A 20,804-nucleotide genomic window follows, 5' to 3' on the forward strand; every position below is an offset into this window, starting at 1 on the left:
CTGTTAGTGCTGCTTACTGCTAGTTAGGGGTTAACGGTAAAAAAACCTTCGAAAAATGTTAAATCTGTAAAGTTTTACGAAAGTTTAGGAAACTTTAAAAAATAAGCAAAACAAAAGTTTAAAAAATAGTTTTAAAAAGTGAAAAGAAATACATTTAATAACACTCATTACCACTACACCTGGTACAAGCTAGCGGAAAAATGATCCCACGCGAAGGTTCAAAATATGCCTTTTGAAATACCCTGGGATGTCTTCTTTAAGAAATGGTATGGCTTTATGGGGTATTTGGATCATATAGCCTGGTAAAATACTCTAAAATGGGACATGGGCACAGCGTAAAAATGTAAAGTTTGAAAAAAATGGAATGGCTGTGTCCCAAATGTGCCCCTCCGATGTCCACATATACATGGCAAAGGTACATATGGGGGTATTTTTGTACTCAGCAGACATAGCTGAGCAACATATAAAGTATTATACAGTGGTAGTACACATGGTTTGCAAAATATACTGTGCAAACTCACTTTGTGTGTCAAAAAGGCAGAAAAAAACGCTTATTACCACTACACTTGGTACACGCTAGCGGAAAAATGATCCCACGCTAGGGTTCAAAATATGCCTTTAGAAATACCCTGGGGTGTCTACTTTAAGAAATGGTAGGCCTTTGTGGGGTAGTTTGAATTTAAAACCTGCAAAGATGCTTGGAAATTGCACATAGGCCCAGCGTCAAAATTCAAAGTTCGGTAAAAACTGATATGGCTTGGTCTCCTATATGGCACTGTAACTTCACGAAATAGTGCCATAGACATACAATGGGGGTGTCCTTTTACTCAGACTTGGCTGAGCATAATTTGGGGGGTTTGAACTTAGTGGCACATATGAAATATACAAAATGCCCAGCAAAAATGCAATCCGTATCTAAAAAATGCACAATTATTTTTTACCACATACTTTGGCATGTAATGGTAAAAAAATGAGGGCATGTTAAGGCACAATATGCACCTTATGATATACCCTGGAGTGTCTACTTTTACAAATGGTAGGCCTTTGTGGGGTTTTTTTGAACAGTCAAACTGTTATAATACCCCAAATGGAAGCATAGGCTCATTAAATCCGTCTCTCAAAATTCGACTGAATACTGAAAGGACAGGTCTCCTATATGGCACTGTAGCTTCACGAAATAGTGCCAAAGACATACAATGGGGTACCGTTGTACTCAGCAGAAGTAACTAAACCCATAATAAAACTTTGTACAGGAATAGCACACACCAACTTTACAAAATACACATGAGAAGTTCGTTGTTATAAGTTTGTGTGCCAAAAAACACAATTTTACTCCAATATTTAGCAGAGGTTGGCGGTAAAATGGCTAGGTAGAAAGTGTCAAAACAACCTTAGGTAAATAGCCTGCAGTGTCTACTTTATATAAATATATACTTTTGTATGGCAATTCTGTTTTGTTTTATGGCTATTAAGCTTACAAGACAAACACCAAATTCTAAAATCGCTCCCTGACACAGTTCAAAGTGTGGGCCCCTTGGGCCCGCCCCCGAGGGCCCATTCTGAGTCCACCCACAAGGAAGGCCTGTGTGGTGTGTAAAATGGATACAGATTGCACATTTGTATAATGAATGTAGTTTTGTGTGGTGAATGCAGTGTGTGTGCATTCACCACAAACAGTGTTTGTGGTGAATGCAGAGTGTGAGTGTGTTTGTGTTGAATGCAGAGTGTGCGTGCGTGTGTGTAATGCAGTGTGTGTGTAATGCAGAGTGTGTGCGCGCATTCACCACACACACACACACACACACACACACACACACTCACACTCTGCATTCACCACAAACAGAGTGTGTGTGTTTGTGGCGAATGCAGAGTGTGGGGGTGTGTTTGGGGTGTGTGTGTTTGGGGTGTGTTTGTGGTGAATGCAGTGTGAGTGTGTCTGTGGTGAATGCAGTGTGAGTGTGTCTGTGGTGAATGCAGGGTGTGAGTGTGTGTGTGTGTGTGTGGTGAATGCAGGGTGTGTGTGTGGTGAATGCGGTGTGAATGCAGGGTGTGTGTGTGTGCATTCACCACAAACACACGCGCCTCACACACCACAGAGTGTGTGTGTTTGTGGTGTGTGTTTGTGGTGAATGCAGTGTGAGTGTGTGTTTGTGGTGTGTTTGTGGTGAATGCAGTGTGAGTGTGTGTTTGTGGTGTGTTTGTGGTGAATGCAGTGTGTGTGTTTGTGGTGAATGCAGTGTGTGTGTGTTTGTGGTGAATGCAGAGTGTGTGTGTTTGTGGTGAATGCAGAGTGTGAGTGTGTTTGTGGTGAATGCAGAGTGTGAGTGTGTTTGTGGTGAATGCAGAGTGTGAGTGTGTTTGTGGTGAATGCAGAGTGTGAGTGTGTTTGTGGTGAATGCAGAGTGTGAGTGTGTTTGTGGTGAATGCAGAGTGTGAGTGTGTTTGTGGTGAATGCAGAGTGTGAGTGTGTTTGTGGTGAATGCAGAGTGTGATTGTGTGTGTGTGGTGAATGCAGAGTGTGTGTGGTGAATGCAGTGTGTGTGTGGTGAATGCAGTGTGTGTGTGGTGAATGCAGAGTGTGTGTGTGGTGAATGCAGAGTGTGTGTGTGTGGTGAATGCAGAGTGTGTGTGTGTGGTGAATGCAGAGTGTGTGTGTGTGGTGAATGCAGAGTGTGTGTGTGTGGTGAATGCAGAGTGTGTGTGTGTGGTGAATGCAGAGTGTGTGTGTGTGGTGAATGCAGAGTGTGTGTGTGTGGTGAATGCAGAGTGTGTGTGTGTGGTGAATGCAGAGTGTGTGTGTGTGGTGAATGCAGAGTGTGTGTGTGTGTGGTGAATGCAGAGTGTGTGTGTGTGTGGTGAATGCAGAGTGTGTGTGTGTGTGGTGAATGCAGAGTGTGTGTGTGTGTGGTGAATGCAGAGTGTGTGTGTGTGTGGTGAATGCAGAGTGTGTGTGTGTGTGGTGAATGCAGAGTGTGTGTGTGTGTGGTGAATGCAGAGTGTGTGTGTGTGTGGTGAATGCAGAGTGTGTGTGTGTGGTGAATGCAGAGTGTGTGTGTGTGTTGAATGCAGAGTGTGTGTGTGTGTGGTGAATGCAGAGTGTGTGTGTGTGTGGTGAATGCAGAGTGTGTGTGTGTGTGGTGAATGCAGAGTGTGTGTGTGTGTGGTGAATGCAGAGTGTGTGTGTGTGTGGTGAATGCAGAGTGTGTGTGTGTGTGGTGAATGCAGAGTGTGTGTGTGTGTGGTGAATGCAGAGTGTGTGTGGTGAATGCAGAGTGTGTGTGGTGAATGCAGAGTGTGTGTGGTGAATGCAGAGTGTGTGTGGTGAATGCAGAGTGTGTGTGGTGAATGCAGAGTGTGTGTGGTGAATGCAGAGTGTGTGTGGTGAATGCAGAGTGTGTGTGGTGAATGCAGAGTGTGTGTGGTGAATGCAGAGTGTGTGTGGTGAATGCAGAGTGTGTGTGGTGAATGCAGAGTGTGTGTGGTGAATGCAGAGTGTGTGTGGTGAATGCAGAGTGTGTGTGGTGAATGCAGAGTGTGTGTGGTGAATGCAGAGTGTGTGTGTGTGGTGAATGCAGAGTGTGTGTGTGGGGGGGGTGAATGCAGAGTGTGTGTGTGGGGGGGGTGAATGCAGAGTGTGTGTGTGGGGGGGGTGAATGCAGAGTGTGTGTGTGGGGGGGGTGAATGCAGAGTGTGTGTGTGTGGGGGGTGAATGCAGAGTGTGTGTGTGTGTGGGGGGGGTGAATGCAGAGTGTGTGTGTGGGGGGTGAATGCAGAGTGTGTGTGTGTGTGTGGGGGGGGTGAATGCAGAGTGTGTGTGTGTGTGTGGGGGGGGTGAATGCAGAGTGTGTGTGTGTGTGTGGGGGGGGTGAATGCAGAGTGTGTGTGAGTGTGTGTGTGTGTGGTGAATGCAGAGTGTGTGTGAGTGTGTGTGTGTGTGTGGGGGGAATGCAGAGTGTGTGTGTGTGTGTGTGTGTGTGGGGGGAATGCAGAGTGTGTGTGTGTGTGTGTGGGGTGAATGCAGAGTGTGTGTGTGTGTGTGTGTGGGGGGTGAATGCAGAGTGTGTGTGTGTGTGTGTGTGGGGGGTGAATGCAGAGTGTGTGTGGGGTGAATGCAGAGTGTGAGTGTAAATGTGGGGGCTGCATAGGGGGGTGGGGGATGGGAGGGGAGCTTTTTTGGTTGCATTTACATTTTATGCCCCCCTCCCTGCTTCTTACCTGGCCAGGGAGGGGGGGGGGAGATCGCATCCCTGGTGGTCCGGTAGAGGTAGCCAGCCGCTGTAGAATGCAGACGGGGACCAGCCAGCACCATCTTAACACTCCAGCAGCTCCTGCCTGTAAGTCTCGCAAGCTGTGTCTGTTTGCCGCGCGGAGCGTTGCCATGGTAACCCGTGACAACGCTCTGCCGGCTGCGGAGCTCGCGAGAGTTACGGGCAGGAGCAACTGGAGAGTTAAGATGGTGCTGGCTGGTCCCCGTCTACATTCTACAGGTAGCCGGGGGCCGCAGGTGAACATATAGATAGCGATAATCGCTATCTATATGTGCACAAATGAAATGTGGGGCCCCGGACTCCCTGAGCAGTCCGGGTCCCCCAGGACCGCCGGGTCCATGACAACCGTTATGGTTGTCATGTCCTGATGGCGGCACTGCCTGTAGTCTGCCCAATTTTCTAAATACTTTAAGGGACACTATAGTCACCCAGACCACTTCAGCTCAATGAAGTGGTCTGAGTGCCAGGTCCCTCAGGTTTTAACCCTTCCCATGTAAACATAGCCAGACTCTAGTGACTGTCTTCCGGACAGCCACTAGAGGCGCATCTGCGACGCTGGAGGCATATTATGCCTCCATCGCGCAGAGCGTTCATAGGAAAGCATTGAGAAATGCTTTCCTATGGACACTTTGAATGCGCGCGCGGCACTTGCAGCGCATGTGCATTCGGCTCCGCTGACGTCGGACAGGGGAGGAGAGGTCACCAGCGCCAAGGGAGCCCGGCGCTGGATTAAGGTAAACTGCTGAAAGGGTTTTAACCCGTTCAGCGCCACAGGAGGGGGACCCTGAGGGAACTATAGTGTCAGGAAAAACGCTTTGTTTTCCTGACACTATAGTGATCCTTTAATCTTTGTCGCAGTTATGGTACTCATACATACACATTTTCAAAAATGCATTTCAGGGATGTGGCTTCACCGGCTACGGCACCACCCCCCAACACGCTTGCGTACACCCCTCCTACATAGACACACACAGCCTGCACACATGTTTTAACACCTTGACACACAGTTACTTGCACTGGTACATACACAGTGACACACAGGGCCATCTTTAACCCGGGGCCCGGGCCCAGTCATTTCTAGAGGGCCCAAAACAGCTGCCCCTTCAGCCCGCCAGCCACCGTGGTGCGTGTAGCCTGCATGGAACTAACACTGCAGGCTGCACGATGAGGGTGGGCTATGCTCTACGGGCCACCCAATGGCGATGTATTTTCAGGGGCCCAGCCACTTTAAGAGTGCAAACGGGCCCCCTGTGATGATGTCAGATCGTTGGGAGGACGTGACAGCCGGTCACTTCCTTCCAGAATTCACCTAACGCCGCACGGGAGGAGGAGAGGAGGGAGTCAGAGTGGGAGCTGAGCCAGCCACTGGACCCCATTTAAAAGGTAGGAAACTGGAGGGTGATTAAAAAAATGTGATCTTGCATGTTTGTTAGTGCTTACATCTGTATATGTGTTAGTTTGTGTATTTGTGCATCTGTATATGCATGTGTTAATGTATGTCTGTATCTTTGTTATTGTGTGTATCTGCATATTTGTCTGTGTGTTATTGTGTATCTGCATGTGTTTATGTGTATGCACTTGTATGTCTTTGTATCTGTCTTTGTATGCTCGTGTATGTTTGTATGTCAGTGTTTGCATCTGTATGTGTGTATTTTGTCTCAGAGAAAAATGAGTGCGGCTAAATGTGTTTGTGTGTGTGTGGGTGTGGGGGGGGGTGTAGGGTGTGATTGCATGCTAGGAAGTGGGAGGGCTAGGGCCAGGGTGCCCAAGCAAATGCCTGCCCAGAGTCTAATCATTATTCAAGATGGCCCTGCTGACAGTCAGATACACACACTGACACAAACACTCACATACACACAAATACACACACTCGGATAAACACTGACACACTTCTTCATATATTTGCAACCACCCTCCTGTTAGTTTACCTTTGTGTCCTGGAGGATGGCTTGCTTGGTGCTCTGGTCCTTGCTGAGGCTGATGGGAGTGAACATGCTGCAGCAGCTCACTCCAGTCTCTCTTCTGCCTCCTACCTCCATTCCCCCTGTGCAGCTCTCTCTGAAGCAGGGAGGAAGTGACAGGCTGTCACTACTTCCTCCCTGCCGGCTAATACTACAGGGGCCTGGAGGGCTCTTAAAGGGCCGGCACCCGACCGGTGTTATGTCACCTGGGCCCCGTTTAGTGAGTATGAGGGAAGGGGGGCACAAATCATATATAATAATGTATGTCAGATTGTGTGTGATTTCCCGCATAATACACGATATGAGGGTGTCAGTGAGCCAAATTAAAAATGCGTGAGTCTCCCTGGAGACTTGGGATGTCTGGGTGCTAGTAGGTTGTTATGGATCAAAGCGTTTTCAAGTGCTTTCAATGAAACTGTTTGTAGCAACCACAGCATAGATGGTTTACTTCTGCATTAACAATATCAATTTAATTAATATTTAGTTGGCATTGACTGGTATACAGGGTTTGCCTTAAAAAAAAGATTACCATGAGCAAGTATTTGCTTGGCCTCCCCTGGACCCTTCTCTCCCACTCCCTGGAATGAAATCCCGCCCTACACCCCAATGCAGCGGTGGAACAATAGTAGAAAGGGCCCTGGTGCAATAATTGTTTTGGGCCCCCCTGATGCAAGGGTGGCCAAAGGTAGACCCCATCGGTCCTGCAACTCCAACAATACTTTGACAGCTGGGGCTCTACCATTTTCCCCATGCTTTCAGGGTTGTATGTAGCATTGAACAGTATTTGTGTGTTTGAATGTATGCATGTTTTTGTATGGAGTATGTTTGTGTGAATGTAGGTAGGAGTGTTTTTTATGTGGTGTTGATGTTTGAATGCAAGCATGCATGTATGTATAGTGTTGTTTTTTGAATGCAGAGGTGTGTTTATATATAATTTTGGTGTTTAACACAGAGGTGTGTTTGTATGTAGTGTTAAATTTGAATAAAGAAATGTATTTGTATTTAGTGCAGACATCCCTAGTCTCCCAGTAGGTCTGGGAGACTCTCGCATTTAATGAGGTTCCCGGACACCATGTGTAATATCCCAGAAAGCCCACACAATCTGAAATACAATGCATGTCAGATTGTGTGTGTTTTATTTTCAGGATATTACAAATGATAAATGCCTACCTGATGGGTATTGTTTTTGAACAGGGGCCAGGTCGGTTGTCCCGTCCTTTAAGAACCTGACCGGGTCCCTGCAGTATCTGCCAGCTGGGAGGAAGTGGTATGCTGTAATTCCCTCCTAGCTTAAAAAACAGCCGCGTTTGAGGGAGGAGGAAGCTGGAGACAGCACCAGAGCAGGCAGTATGGAGAGGCTGGAGTGAGCTGCTGCTGCTGCATGCTCACTCCCATCAGCCTCTGCCCAGACCCCAAAAGGTAGACTAACAGGTGGCTGCAGTCAGGGCTGTCCATAATATGATTAGGACCCTGGGCAATGCATTTTATTGGGCCCCCAGGGCCCTGCCCCTCCCACCGCCTCACCCCCCAATTACGCCCAACCCGCAATCACACTGACAGACGTACTGGCACATACACACAGACAGACATTAAAATATTCACAGATACATACTGACACACATACACTGACACACAAATATATACTGGCAGACATACTGACACACGCACACATACATACAGACATATACTCTGACAGACGTATTGAGACACACACACAGGCATACTGACATACACACTGACAGATGTACTGGCACATACACACAGACAGACATTAAAACATTCACAGATACATACACTGACACACAAATATATACTGGCAGACATACACACACATACATACATACATACATACATACATACATACATACATATATACATACACATACACACACACACATATATACATACACATACACACACACATATATACATATATACATACACACACACACAGACATACATACATACATACACACACACACACACACACACTGATAGACATACAGACACACACACACACACTGATAGACATACAGACACACACACACACACTGATAGACATACAGACACACATACACACACTGACAGACATACAGACACACACACACACTGACATACATTTAACCACCCTCCAGGTTCTTACCTTTTTCTGGAGGGTGGTTTCCCTGGTCCAGTGGCAGGCTGAGGCAGATGGGAGTTCTCCTCTGGAACTCCCCTCCCTGCCTTTCTCCTCCCACGCGGCTATTATCTCCGGTGGGAGGAAGTGACTGCAGAACAGGAAGGGGCCTGGTCGCGCTGTTTAAGCGCCACAGCGCCCGACCGGGCCCCTGCTGACACATGTTCCCCAGGTGGCCTTTAGTGCATGGGCCACCCAGGGGGGCTACTTCAGTGTGCGGGCCGGTGCGGCTCTGTGCAGCCACACCGCCAGGTCCATAGGGGTTGTGTAAATTGCAGGGCCCACGGAGCAGCTGCTCTGGGCCCCCCCAGGAGCAACTGGGCCCGGGGCAGCTTCCCCGTTTGCCCCGCGTTAATGACGGCCCTGGCTGCAGTGTATGTCAGATTGTGTGTGTGTAAAAATACAAAAGGTATCTAGAGTAGAAGAAATAAAAGCCTCATAGGGTAATAAGGTAGGATTCATTACGTGTGCGTTCCATCGAGGGGATCGGATACGGCGCTTACGTTCCAAAGCGCCGTATCCTGAAAACATTTCAGTCATCTATATGTCCCGTATAGAGTCATCTATAAAGTCCCGTATAGCTCATGAAAAATATTAAAGGAACACTATAGTCACCTAAATTACTTTAGCTAAATAAAGCAGTTTTAGTGTATAGATCATTCCTCTGCAATTTCACTGCTCAATTCACTGTCATTTAGAAGTTAAATCACTTTGTTTCTGTTTATGCAGCCCTAGCCACACCTCCCCTGGCTATGATTGACAGAGCCTGCATGAAAAAAAAACTGGTTTCACTTTCAAACAGATGTAATTTACCTTAAATAATTGTATCTCAATCTCTAAATTGAACTTTAATCACATACAGGAGGCTCTTGCAAGCTATTAACATAGCAGGGGATAAGAAAATCTTAATTAAACAGAACTTGCAATAAAGAAAGCCTAAATAGGGCTCTCTTTACAGGAAGTGTTTATGGAAGGCTGTGCAAGTCACATGCAGGAATGTGTGACTAGGGTTCATAAACAAAGGGATTTAACTCCTAAATGGCAGAGGATTGAGCAGTGAGGCTGCAGGGGCATGTTCTATCCACCAAAACTGCTTCATTAAGCTAAAGTTGTTCAGGTGACTATAGTGTCCCTTTAAGGGGAGATGCAAAAGAAGCAATTATCAAAATATGATATGATGTGTGTTGTAGTCCTTGCAGCTTAAGCGCAGGACTTCTCTTTTTGTATTTGTATTTACTTTGTATCACACAGCCTGGTTACAATGCTGCTACCCATCCCATGTGTTCCCTATTAAGGGTTAATAAGTAAAGGGGTGTATATAAAAAAATACCCCTTTCTGTCTCATTAGAGATATCTTTGCCAGAAGCTCAAGGAAGCAGGCTGAAGGGTCAGTGTTAGGACCCGCTTAGGGGGGGTCTGCCTTGACGTTGGCAGGCGGGCATCCCTCCAATGGCCATTGGAGCAACTAAATGACCTCCATTTGTCTAAATATACATAGGGATTAAGGAAAAAGCGCAAGTAACATTTTCTTTTCTTTGGTTTTTACTATATATTGGGGCTGATGTGTGTTGTAGTCCTTGCAGCTTAAGCGCAGGACTTCTCTTTTTGTATTTGTATTTACTTTGTATCACACAGCCTGGTTACAATGCTGCTACCCATCCCATGTGTTCCCTATTAAGGGTTAATAAGTAAAGGGGTGTATATAAAAAAATACCCCTTTCTGTCTCATTAGAGATATCTTTGCCAGAAGCTCAAGGAAGCAGGCTGAAGGGTCAGTGTTAGGACCCGCTTAGGGGGGGTCTGCCTTGACGTTGGCAGGCGGGCATCCCTCCAATGGCCATTGGAGCAACTAAATGACCTCCATTTGTCTAAATATACATAGGGATTAAGGAAAAAGCGCAAGTAACATTTTCTTTTCTTTGGTTTTTACTATATATTGGGGCTGATGTGTGTTGTAGTCCTTGCAGCTTAAGCGCAGGACTTCTCTTTTTGTATTTGTATTTACTTTGTATCACACAGCCTGGTTACAATGCTGCTACCCATCCCATGTGTTCCCTATTAAGGGTTAATAAGTAAAGGGGTGTATATAAAAAAATACCCCTTTCTGTCTCATTAGAGATATCTTTGCCAAAAGCTCAAGGAAGCAGGCTGAAGGGTCAGTGTTAGGACCCGCTTAGGGGGGGTCTGCCTTGACGTTGGCAGGCGGGCATCCCTCCAATGGCCATTGGAGCAACTAAATGACCTCCATTTGTCTAAATATACATAGGGATTAAGGAAAAAGCGCAAGTAACATTTTCTTTTCTTTGGTTTTTACTATATATTGGGGCTGATGTTTGTTGTAGTCCTTGCAGCTTAAGCGCAGGACTTCTCTTTTTGTATTTGTATTTACTTTGTATCACACAGCCTGGTTACAATGCTGCTACCCATCCCATGTGTTCCCTATTAAGGGTTAATAAGTAAAGGGGTGTATATAAAAAATACCCCTTTCTGTCTCATTAGAGATATCTTTGCCAGAAGCTCAAGGAAGCAGGCTGAAGGGTCAGTGTTAGGACCCGCTTAGGGGGGGTCTGCCTTGACGTTGGCAGGCGGGCATCCCTCCAATGGCCATTGGAGCAACTAAATGACCTCCATTTGTCTAAATATACATAGGGATTAAGGAAAAAGCGCAAGTAACATTTTCTTTTCTTTGGTTTTTACTATATATTGGGGCTGATGTGTGTTGTAGTCCTTGCAGCTTAAGCGCAGGACTTCTCTTTTTGTATTTGAATTATCAAAATATACCCATATAAACAGTTCTTAATTTAAACTTTAGACATAACGTATTTGTTAAAGGGTAATATGTAATCACCAATCATGATACATTATCTGAGATACATAAGTGTACAGGTTGGGTATGACTAAAAAGAATGACAATTATAAATAAATGAAGGTGAAGTCAGAAGGTTCCAATATTCATAATGCTTAATGTAATGTAAAACAAATAGTAAAAAAATAATAATAAAAATACATAAAAAATAGAAATGCATGTAAAAATTGTGAAAACACAAATTTGTTCATTACTTAAAAGGGATTCATTATTTTAAAAGAGAAATTCATTATTTAAAAAAAAAACACACCATATCAAACTCCACATTAAGGTTTTTAATTTGTGGATCCAAAACCCTTCTCTTTTTCTAAGTTTCAGCATAAGGTCCTCTCCTTTCTCATCTAGGGAAACTTGCTCTGTCACAATGAAATTAAGGTTGTTATGAAAAAAAAAGGCACCTATTGCAGTGTACTGGAACTGAATGGGTGGTGATCTTCTTACGTATGTTGTTAGTATTTTCGTGTGTGTGTGTATCTGACTGTCTTTGCCAGTGTATGTATCTGTTTGTGTGTGTATGTGTTAATGTGTATATCTATGTATGTGTATCTGTGTTTGTGTATGTGTGTGTGCGCGCGTGCCGGTGTGGGTATCAGTGTGTGTATGTGTGTGTATTTGTTTATGTGAGTATCAGTGTGTGTGTGCCAGTGTGGAGATCTGTGTTTGGGTATCTGTGTATATGCGTGTGTATCTGAGTGTCTGTGTGTGTTTCTGCGCCAATGTGTGTATCTGATTGTCAAGGTGTGTGCATGTGTCCATGTATTAATAGTGTGTGTAAATAGTTGTAATATGTTGTGTTTAACTAGGTGGGGGGCGGCCGTGTGTGGGGCACGCAGCCATCTCCCTGAAATGAATTTTTGCATGTTGCTAGTGTTAGCGTTTGAATGCAGAGATGTATGCAACATACACTGACACACAGTGAGATATACAGATATACATACAGACAGACAAACAAACAAACACAATCTGACACACATGCAGATACAGACATACAGATACAAACACTGACATGCACGCGTGGCTTTGTGTTTTCTCTGAGAGGAAGTGCCTTGTGGCTGTCATTTCCTCCCAGCACTGCCGGAGATCCGGTCGTGCTGTTAAAGGGCCACAACGACCAAACGTGCTCCTGCTCATACAAGCCCATAGTGTGGCCCCAAGTGCCTGGGCCACCCGCTGGGTCTCCTTAGTGGGTCCCCTGGCTACACCGGCGGGACCATGGGGGATAGAGCGAGATTAGTGGGGGCAGTGGCTTTCGAACCCCCAGGAATAACTGGTGTGGCAATCACCCCATGAGATGAGGGGTGTTCACCGCCAGAGATGTCCTTCTCCCCTAGTTTGAGTAGTGCTGCAGGAAACTAGAAAGAAATCTCCAAGCAGACCATGAATCCGGTATAGCTGTACAGCTCTTAGAAGAGCTAGCGGTTATAGCTGTTCCCTACAATCACAAGACGAGGCTGCGTGTTGAGGGTAAAGTGAACTGATTGTAATGGTGCCACACTTGGCCTTTTATGACAAACCCCATGCAAGGGATACTCCCACATGGACCTTGTGGGGAACTATGGTATAAAGTCACAGACCAATAACACAGTATTACAATGCATGACACTCCCACACATAACATACAATCCCTCCCCTCTGCCTGGAGATAATTGAGTCAAGTACTGTATCAACTCAATTTTCTCCAGGCGAAAAAGAACATTTTACAATTTACAGGCAACCTGAAAGTACCCTAAAAACTCCAAAAAAGCCCCTCCAGAGCCACCTGAATGCAGAGCATACCCTACCCACCAACCCCAAGACACTGCTGCAACGACCCACCTTGACTCCTTGGTGGGAACACTTGCTACCAAGCAAGACCTCCAAACATTGCTGCTGGACATACAAAAACTGTGGCAGCAGACATAGCAGTGATTAAGACGGATGTACAGCAGGTGACTGACCGCGTGAGGGCCGCGGAGAAGGAAGTGACAGACATTCGAGCAGAAGTGTCTATCATGAAAGAAACACTCCTCAAGGTACAATCTAACCAGCTTATATTCAACTCACAGCTGTCTGCCCTTGAAGATCGTCAGAGACGCAATAACATAAAAATACGCGGCATCCCAAGGCGGACGAACTGCCTCATTTTCTGCGGCGGCTGGCAGTAATGGTGCTACCCCCAAAGGCAGCTAAAAGTTTCACCATGGATGGGATATGCCAACTCCCAGACGCAAAAGCGACAGCCACAGCTACCCCATGGGACGTCATTCTACGTTGCAGATCTTCCAAAGATAAGGGGCTCCTCATGGCCACAATGCGGGGCAAGACGCCTTTGAGGGCGCACAGCTGTCAGTATACCAAGACCTAATGAGAGCAACTCTACAGTGGCGCAGATCTCTCTGGGACATCACACTTTGGCTGCGCACAGCAGGAGTGAAGTACAGGTGAGGAACACCTCGATCCCTACTAGTGACACATGCCGGAACTGAGCACAGAACCAACTGCATCGGAGGCACAAAGTCTCCTCAACACACTGGGACTCTCAGCACCTCACACCAGCGAGGCCCCGCAGGCGCCACAACATAATTGGGATCCGGCTAATATAGCGCCTTTCGTGCTGGCAGCAGGACTCACAGACTCCCTTAACACTTGACTAAAACTGCTGACACTGTCGAGTAAAATTGCATATAGTTACAGTTTATGTTTAACTCTAACAGGCTTCTTCTGTCACACACCCTCCACACACTCCTGGAAAATCGATTTTATGTAACCCGACACATAAGGGCAATAGGACGGAGAAAACCCTCCTAACACACACCTGATCATAAGGGCCCAGGGACCACGTCCTCAGGGCCGGATTAACATAGGGGTTGATGAAGCTGCAGCTCCAAGCCCATGGAATAGGCCCATTGTAAAAAAAAAAAATATATATATATATATATATATATATATATATATATATTTTTTTTTTTTTACAGACTACTCTTAGGTTTACCACCTGACTGGTATTTTATGGCACAGCTGGTATTGGAGACTGCAGTAATACCAGCAATACAAATGCAAGTATTTTTCTCCGTATAAACGGAGATTACTCTGCAATACCAGCACCGGCCAGTCACTGTGTGTGGAGAGAGGCAGGGATAGGAAGTTACAGCATCTCCCTGCCTCTCTCTACTCACTGATCCACGGGGGAGCAGCTACACAGCACAGAGAGTCCAGACAGCAGCTCCCAGCCTGCAGAGACAGACTACAGCTCAGGTATGTGAAGGATGGGGAGAAAGGCAGCAGGGAGACATGGAGACACATGTCTCTCAGTGTCCCCATGTCTCCCAGTGTCTCCATGACTCCCAGCCAGTGTCTGTGTCCCCATGCCTCCCAGTGTACCTATGTCTCACAGCCAGTGTCTGTGTCCCCATGTCTCCCAGTGTCCCCAAATGTCTGTCCTCATGCCTCCCAGCCAGTGTCCCTGGTGTCTGTGTCCCTAGTGTCTTAGTTTCCCCAAATGTCTGTGTCACCATGGCTCCCAGTGTCCCTAGTCTCCCAGTATCTGTGTCCCCATGTCTCTCAATGTCCCCATGACTCCCAGCCAGTGTCCCTATGTTTCCCAGCCCGTGTCCCTAGTGTCTGTGTCCCCATATCTCTACGTCCTTAATGTCCCCATGTCTCCCAGTGTTCCCAAATGTCTATGTCCACAAGTGCCCCATGTCTCTGTGTCCCCATGTCTGTGTCCTTAGTGTCCCCATGTCTCCCAGTGTCCCCAAATGTCTTGGTGTCCCCATGCCTCCCAGTGCCCCATGTCTCCCAGTGCCCCCAAGTGTGTGTCCCCCTGTCTCCTAGTGTCTGTGTCCCTAGTGGCTGTCTCCTCATTTCTCCCAGTGTCCCCAAATGTCTGTCCTCATGTCTCCAAGTGTCCCCATGTCTGTATTCACAAGTGCCCCCATGTCTCTCAGTGCCCCCATGTCTGTGTTCCCTAGTATCCTAGTGACACAGGACACACTGAGACATGGGGACACAGACACTGGGAGACTAGGGGACTGGGCGACATGGGGACATTGACACTGATGCCAGGCTGGCCTTCCAATTCTTTGGACAGACATGCCCCCTTTTTGGGCATGTTCGCCCCTTTTGGCGGTTCCGGTCACGTGATTTGCATCAGTGGTGCACCCTTTTACCCCGCCCATGGACACTGCTGTTATGGGGTATGGATTTACTTGAAAGATGAAAACATTAATTAGATAAAGAGATTAGCATAGAGTATGTGTTTTCTTATAGCTGCATCCTTTGAGTTTTCTTCCAACCATGACTCTTGAGAGGTATGACTGTTTTAGTGTTTTTGGTCGATAAGTTTCTGTAATTAGTCCCCATCATAATTGTCAGCACCAGGCCCACTGGGCTCTTAATCTGGCCCTGGTCACACGATTGCTCATATGTCCGAAACTCCAAAAACTGCAGAATGGGGACACAAATAGTTTAACGGAACGCCACACCATACACTACACACCAGACCTGGGAGATGGAAAAAACAAAGTAATAGGTCGCGCTATACAGATATAGTATCTGGTATTAATTCTATTTTATCCAATCTTTCTGAATACATTGATATTTTATTACAACCTTTTGTCAAAAAAACTAGGTCCTATTTGAAAGATTCTCTTACTCTTTTATCCTTCTTAAGTGATTTTAATTGGTGTCCAGACTATATACTAGTAACTTGTGATGTACAATCTCTGTACACCATAATTCCCCACAATATTGGATGTCAAGCAGTTGAAAGGATTTTAAAACAATCCAGCTCAATTCCTGTCAGGGTACCTGGAGTCTCTACCGTTGAGAGAGGTAGAGACTTAGAAGGTTATCCGTCCGGACGCCATGTCTCCTCGGTCTCCCGCGGTTCACTCGGCCTTGCTAACGCCGGCCGCGAGGGAGTCACTTCCTTTTATAACAGAAGGACCGGAGGTAGACGTCATGACGCTAACCCGAAACATCCTGCCACTCAAATCTCGGGAGACGAATCAGGACTCGCCGGAGGCGTGTCTCCTCTCCCTAGCCAGGATACTTAACGGGGGTTCTCTCATTCACTCATTGCCCTGTCGTGGTTCTAGTCCTTCTAGTCACACAGTGCTTTGTGATTCTCTTGTCTTTTGGTTCTGACCCGGCTTTGTTATTTACTCTCCTGCCTTTCTGTATTCCTTGACCCGGCTTGTCTCTCGCTTACCTGTCTTCTGTTATCCTCGACCTCGGCTTGTCTCTGACCATTCTATTGTAGTTCTACGTTAGTCCGGCCATTCTAAGGACCGGTATACGTATCAGCTACTCTTTGTACTCTGCGTGTTGGATCCCTGACCCGATCCTGACATTACGACAGGGCCATGGATCCTGCAGGTACAAATTGTCAGCTTGGTTCTCCTGATCCTAGGTTTGACGCCATGGATCATAGGATGGATCAGATGGCCCTGGCACTACAGGCGCTGCTGTCTCGCCCTATTAATCCACCTGAGGAGAGGCGTAACACTTCTGCTTCTTCTGTGGGTTCAGGGTTAGAGGTAGCTACTGTAGGTGCTTCTTCCCGAGTTACCCCACCTGTACGTTATGCTGGTTCCCCTGAGAGGTGTCGTGGCTTTTTGAACCAGATCAGTATTCACTTCGAGCTACAGCCCCGTTCATACCCTACTGATAGGGCAAAGGTGGGATTTATTATTACCTTACTCATTGAGAGAGCTCTGAGATGGGCGAATCCGTTGTGGGAGAATGATAATCCATTAGTCTATAACTATAATTCCTTTGTAGCTGCTTTTAAAAGAACTTTTGACCCTCCTGGCAGGAAGGCCAATGCAGCCAGATTACTGTTGCGCCTTAGACAAGACAACCAAACCCTTGTGGATTATGCACTAGAGTTCAGGTCTTTGGCGGCAGAGGTAAAATGGAATGAACAGGCCTATATAGACGTATTCTTAAATGGATTATCTGATGTAATACTTGATGAGGTAGCTACTAGAGAACTTCCCGAGAATCTGGAGGACTTAATTTCCTTTGTCTCCCGTATTGACGAACGCCTAAGGGAGAGACAGAATACTCGAGATAGAACCGCTAAATCTTTCTCTAGACTAGTACCATCATTTCAAGTTGCTGAAACCAAAGATCCACAGGTTTCAGAACCTATGCAGTTAGGCCTTACTCGTCTCTCAGAGGAGGAGAGACAGTACAGGAGAAGAGAGGGACTGTGTATGTATTGTGGGTTCAGAGGCCATGTACGTTTGAGCTGTCCCAGCCGTCCGGGAAACGCTCGCACCTAAGTTTCTCTAGAGGACAGACCTTGGGTGTTTCGATTTTGTCCTCTACTCATAACTACAAAGAACATAGACTCCTTTTACCGGTCTCGTTAACTTGGGAGAAGGGAACTTTAGAAACTATGGCATTGATAGACTCCGGCGCTGCTGAGAGTTTTATCGACCAAAAGTTTCTCACTAAACACACTATCCCATCCCAGTTAAGGAAGACACCCTTGGCTGTGGAAGCCATTGATGGTAGACCTTTAGTTGAGCCTGTGATTTCCCGGGAGACCACACCTCTTTACTTAACTATTGGTATTCTACACAAGGAGGAAATATCCCTACTACTCATTTCATCCCCTTCTGTTCCCATAGTCCTGGGATATTCCTGGCTTAAGAAACATAACCCCGTTATAGATTGGAGATCAGGGGAAATAGTTTCTTGGGTCCAGAATTGTCAAGAGAGTTGTTTAAAGAAAGTGTCACCTCTTTGTAGTGTCAACCCAATTAATAACGCTACTGACTCTACCAAAGTACAGATACCGTCCTTGTATCAAGATTTAAAGGCAGTATTTGACAAAAGAAAGGCTGATACCTTACCACCACATAGGCCTTTTGATTGCAAAATTAATTTACTTTCTGGTACCATGCCCCCCAGGGGTCATGTATATCCTTTGTCCACGAATGAGAACTTAGTTCTAGAGGAGTATATTCGTGAAAACCTAGACAAGGGGTTCATTAGAAGATCCTCCTCCCCTGCTGGGGCTGGATTTTTTTTTTGTTAAAAAGAAGGATGGCTCTTTAAGACCTTGCATTGACTACCGAGGCCTTAACAAGATAACCATCAGAAATGTTTATCCGATTCCCTTGATCACCGAGCTTTTTGACCGATTAAAAAGTTCTAAAATTTTCACTAAGTTAGACCTTAGAGGTGCTTATAATTTAGTGAGAATCCACGACGGTGACGAGTGGAAAACTGCATTCAATACTCGATATGGGCACTATGAGTATACGGTAATGCCTTTTGGTCTCTGCAATGCTCCGGCAGTATTTCAGGACCTTATTAATGAGGTTCTTAGGGAGTTTCAAGATGACTGTGTAATTGTATACCTTGATGATATTCTTATACATTCCAGGGATATTGAGACTCACCACAGGCAAGTCAGGAGGGTTTTACACAAACTTCTTCAGCATGGCTTATACTGCAAACTAGAGAAATGCAGCTTTGACCAATCCCAAACTACATTTCTTGGTTATGTGATTTCTGGGGAAGGGTTTGAAATGGATCCGGAGAAGCTCCAATCCATACTAGACTGGCCTTTACCTCAGGGTCTCAAGGCTATCCAGAGATTCATTGGTTTCTCTAATTACTACAGACGTTTCATTAAGGGATACTCCTCTATCATTGCTCCCATCACTAACATGACCAAACAAGGGGCTGAGACTAAGAATTGGTCTACTGAAGCTCTTCGGGCTTTTGAGACACTCAAAGAGCTGTTTGCTTCCGCACCAATTTTAGTTCACCCTGATACTACTCTACCTTTCCTACTCGAAGTAGACGCTTCTGAGACAGGTATAGGTGCTGTTCTGTCCCAAAGGTTGGGTGTAGATAAACCACTACATCCTTGTGGATACTTTTCCAAAAAATTGTCCGGTACTGAAAGCAGATATGACATTGGTGACAGGGAACTACTAGCGGTTATAATGGCCTTGAAGGAGTGGAGACATTTATTGGAGGGTACCTTGCATCCTGTTACTATTTTGACGGATCATAAGAACTTATCCTATATTGGGGAGGCTAAACGACTATCATCTAGACAGGTTCGTTGGTCCATATTTCTCACTCACTTCAACTACGTACTCACATATAGGCCAGGTTCTAAGAATTCTAAAGCCGACGCCTTATCTCGCCAGTATGAACCTGCTGCCGTATCTGAGCCGGTTTTGTCCTCTATAGTACCCAAGTGTAACATTATCGCTAACACTACTCTCAAAGTTCATTCCCCGCTACTTGATCAGATAAGGAACTTGCAGCATCTGGCACCTAGACTGACTCCGGTTTCCAGACTTTTCGTTCCCCCTGAACTTCAATTGGAGCTCTTACAGTGTCTTCACGAGAGTAAGGTGGCTGGTCATCCGGGTGTCCGCAAGACGTATTCTTTGATCTCCAAGGATTTCTGGTGGCCGTCGTTACGGAAGGATATTAAGGATTTTATCGGGGTTTGTGTGGTCTGTACTAAAACCAAACTACCGCATTCGCTTCCTTGTGGCCTTCTACAACCGCTGGAAATTCCTGACAAACCTTGGTCCTGTGTGGCTATGGACTTTATTGTGGATCTGCCGGTTTCTAAAAAACACACTGTTATCCTCACCGTAGTCGATAGGTTTACCAAGATGGCACATTTCGTACCTTTGCCTAAACTCCCGACTTCTCCTGAATTGGCAGAGGTTTTTGCTAAAGAGATTTTTCGTTTACATGGGATTCCTTCTGAGATCACTTCTGATAGAGGCTCCCAATTTGTTTCACGTTTTTGGAGGTCGTTCTGTTCTCAATTAGGCATCAAATTGAATTTTTCGTCCGCCTATCACCCTCAGTCTAACGGAGCTGCTGAACGAACTAACCAGAAGATTGAGCAATACTTACGTTGTTTTGTTTCCGAACACCAGGACGATTGGGTCGGTTTGATTCCTTGGGCAGAGTTTGCGCACAACAATCTTGTTTGTGACTCCACGCATTCAAGTCCCTTCTTCATGAACTATGGCTTTCATCCATCTATTCTTCCCCCGGTTTCTCCTTCCCAAGGAGTACCGTCGGTTGATGTCCATGTGGCCAACTTGAGGAAGTTGTGGGATCAGACTCGACAGATTCTTCTACACAATTCTGTACTGGTAAAGAAACATGCTGACAAACGTAGAAGGGCGGCTCCGAATTTTGTTCCAGGCGATAGAGTGTGGTTGAGCACTAGGAATATTCGTCTTAAAGTTCCTTCCATGAAGTTCGCTCCTCGTTATATTGGTCCTTACAGGATCTTGACTCGAATTAACCCAGTGGCATATCGTCTAGCTCTCCCTGCTACTTTACGCATCCCGAACTCCTTTCACGTGTCATTGTTGAAACCTCTAATCTGTAACAGATTCTCCTCCACAATCGCCCCTCCGCGCCCTGTTCAGGTGGAGGGTCAGGAGGAGTATGAGGTTAACTCCATTATTGATTCTCGTATCTCCCGGGGACGAGTACAATATTTAGTTGACTGGAGGGGATATGGTCCTGAGGAGAGGAGTTGGGTA

Source organism: Pelobates fuscus, chromosome 10 (genome assembly GCF_036172605.1).
Source record: "Pelobates fuscus isolate aPelFus1 chromosome 10, aPelFus1.pri, whole genome shotgun sequence".
Classification (NCBI taxonomy): Eukaryota; Metazoa; Chordata; class Amphibia; order Anura; family Pelobatidae; genus Pelobates; species Pelobates fuscus.